Source organism: Neophocaena asiaeorientalis, unplaced genomic scaffold, assembly GCF_003031525.2.
Source record: "Neophocaena asiaeorientalis asiaeorientalis breed wild unplaced genomic scaffold, Neophocaena_asiaeorientalis_V1.1 scaffold57, whole genome shotgun sequence".
Taxonomy (NCBI): domain Eukaryota; kingdom Metazoa; phylum Chordata; class Mammalia; order Artiodactyla; family Phocoenidae; genus Neophocaena; species Neophocaena asiaeorientalis.
Window position 1 is genome coordinate 1,472,460 of NW_020172731.1, and position 3,293 is coordinate 1,475,752.

A 3,293-nucleotide genomic window follows, 5' to 3' on the forward strand; every position below is an offset into this window, starting at 1 on the left:
AAGAACCAACAGCCAATACTCTTACAGCCACTCCAGACTTACAACATTTTAGTTTTTCACTTTCAATACAGTGTTCGGTAAATCACACAAGATAGTCAACATATTATAAAATAGGTTTTGTGTTAGATGATTTTGCCCAACTTTAGGCTAATGTAAGTGTCTGAGTGCTGTCAACTGAAAAAAAAGTGCACAGCACGAGGGTCGTGAGTTAAGTTTTATATGGGACAAAATGAGGACTATAGCCCGGGAGATAGCCTCTCAGATAGCTCTGACAAACTGCTCAGAAGAGGTAGCGGGGGAGGTCAGTATACATGTGATTTTAGTGAAGAGAGACACATTCAATCTAGCACACGTTTCGGCAGAATCTTGCTGCGAGTCACAAGAAGCTTGCTGCTAGACATGAGGAACAGATGTCTGTTAACGATGTGTTTTTCTAGGTATGAGAAGATGCAAGAACTTGGGCTCATAAAATCTTCTCCTGAAGATACCTAACTATCTGAGGGCCTGTTCTGCCAGTTCTTCCCAGAGCAGAGTGCCTCATTCCTGATCTCCACCCTGAACTCCTTTCAGGGTGTGCCAAAGGTCAGCAACTGCAGTGTCTAGTGACTTCATTCTTATAGAACCAGATATGGAGCAACACTTTTCAGTTGGCAGTGCCCCTCATGGTCATACATTTGACGATGGCTTGGGAGGCATTTCATGACCATTTTTGTCCCACAGTGCATGGAATGTTCATTCCTAGGACAGGCAAGGATTTCATTGATGCCACTCAATGTGCTATTACTGGACTAGGCCCTATTAACTGTAGCCAAAAGCCTCTGGACCACCTGTCTTACTAGTCCCTTATGGTCCTAGAAATGATTCCCTCTTGGTGCTTCTTCCCATATTGAGAGTTACTATTACAATCATTGATCTTATACAGAACTATATGTCTGGTCAACTGCTTCAAGTCACTTAGTCATCATTTTATCAGAGGTTCATTCACACATTTGGTAATGTAAGAAAAAACAATCTTGTAAAATAAGCAATACAAGTAATCTAGCTAGTAGTATTAGTAAGGTCATAAGAATTTAAGCCAAGAACTTGCATTAGGTGCGACCCAGTATATCCCCAGGTCATTTGACTTAGTCTGTTCTGTACCAATTCGTATCTTTAAGGGGAGTGATATATAGGCTTATTCATAAGGCACCCAGCCCAATTTCCTAGTGTTATTAAGCTGGTAATCCTTAGTATGGTTTAAGTGTTCCCAACATAAGGGGGGGGCCTTAAAAATCATAGCCTGATGTTAGCCATATAAATCCAGCGCACAACTGAGGGAAGTTACATTCTTTGGCTGAAAATTTGCTCGTTGCTCTGATTGAATTTGAGTACCTTTAAAAGAAAATTTATATTTTTGGTGATGGTTAGAGCAAGTCTGATTGATTGGCCAAGTGAGGGAGTCCCAGGAAAGAAATACATTTGGTTTGTAAGCAAAAGTGTGAGCAATTATCAAAGTAATTGGTATCCAGGCCTGATCCGTCATCTTAAGTAAGCTGTCTACTTCAGATGTAGTCTTCTTCTCATCCTGGTCTGGTAGTTTCTCCTCTGTTTAAGCATCGCTTTTAAGATGATTTTGAGGTCAGCAGTCCTCTCCATAGGCCAGTCCAATGCAAGGGGTCAACTTCCTTAGTTTTACTGTGCATGAGCTGGTTAAAAGTACCTGATAAGGGTCCTTCCATTTAGGTTGGAGATAGTCCTTTAAATGATGTCTTTTCCAGTATGCATAATCTCCTGGTTGCAGTCATGGAGGCATCTTTTTTTTTCCCCCTTGGGAAGTCAGGATTTATTAAAAGCTTCAAGCTCCAGGGCATTTTTTTTTTAACCAAATACCTTTAAAAATGTTTTTTTTTATCCCCACAAAAATCCTTATCATTTAAAACCAGATATTCAAATTACATGGCTAACATTTTTAGCTAATCAACTCTTCAGTACTGATCCTAGAAAACAGCCTTCAATGGATCTTTGAATGATGGAGATTCAGCCACTGATACGAGTGGTGTAGGTGGTCACACCTTTAACGTTCAAGCCACAAGCTGTGACATTTGGAAGGGGTGAGGTCTACTGTCCTGCATTATCAGAATTTGTCATATTTTCAGTGCTACTGGGTTGCACGTTATCTGCGAGGTTTTGTGCGTGCTCAAGAAATAAATCTTTCAGTACACTTAATTCCTTAGCAATTTACTTTTTGCTTCCAACCGTTCATTCTCTTCCTTGAGCTGATTCACCCCCTGCAGCGTATCCTGCGCTTTCAGCTGGCTTTTCAACCGGCTCTTTTTCACCGCCATGCTGTTCCTCTCTCTGCGCTGACGATACTGGTCACGGTTGCGATCCACGGGCAAACTCTTTTTGCTCTGCTTGCTTGGAGGCACAGCTTTGCCTCCGCCCCCAGGGCCGGCGGGCCCCAGCTGAGGAACCTGCTGTAAACCGCTGGCATGAGCCTGAGTATGGATGACACTTATTCCATTCATGCCCGGGGTACTGTTCTGCTGCGATACCTTGCTCATTTGGGCACGCTCCCTCGACAACACAGAACAAGTAGAAATGAGGACAAGGTGATCAATGGTTTCCACACTAAACTGCCAAGAAATCAGCACATGTACCTGAACCCCTTGAGGGTACTGCCCATCTGCGATGGAAGAACAGATTCTCCTTCCCCTCAAACATGCATTTCCATCCTCTCCATCTAGACACCTCTGCTGACGATTTTCCTTACTGTGTTCCCTCCAAGCATGTTAACGAAGCACTTTATTTTTTGCCCTCCTCTGTTCTGTTCAACTCATGGTTGCTGCACGTTCCTCCAACCTGTGTTCAACAGTCCTCCAGCCCGCCCGCCCCCAAGCGACCTCCACTCCAAGCGGCCCCCGCGGCGCAGCCCGACCCGACCCTGGCCTCGCAGCCCGCGAGTCAGCAAGGAGTGATGGTTATGAAACAGGCAGCCTCTGCCGGTTCCGCAGCCGCCACCCGCTTCGCCTCCCCGCCGGGGGCCGTGTGTGCGCCAGGGGCATCTTATCTTCATTCAAAGATAGATTACTGAGGTAAACTTCAGAAGCAAACTTAGAGTGTCCTTAAAATAATTCAATTAAACTTTACAATAATGTAACAGCAAGGAGCTACAGGGAAGTGACTCTTAGTAAATACAGACCTCAACTAGCAAAACTATAATTTAATGTCCACTGAAACGATCTTTTTCTCTCGAAAATTACCCTCATTTCTACAAAATATAGCCAAAATAAGACTAATTTGTTTGCAGAATA

At 43.7% G+C, this 3,293-nt stretch overlaps 1 pseudogene; it reads right to left on the reverse strand.

The window, feature by feature from the left end:
- Positions 1-2,097: 2,097 nt before the first annotated feature.
- On the reverse strand, positions 2,098-2,558 carry LOC112396613 (CCAAT/enhancer-binding protein gamma-like; annotated as a pseudogene).
- Between the last annotated feature and the right edge of the window lie 735 nt (positions 2,559-3,293).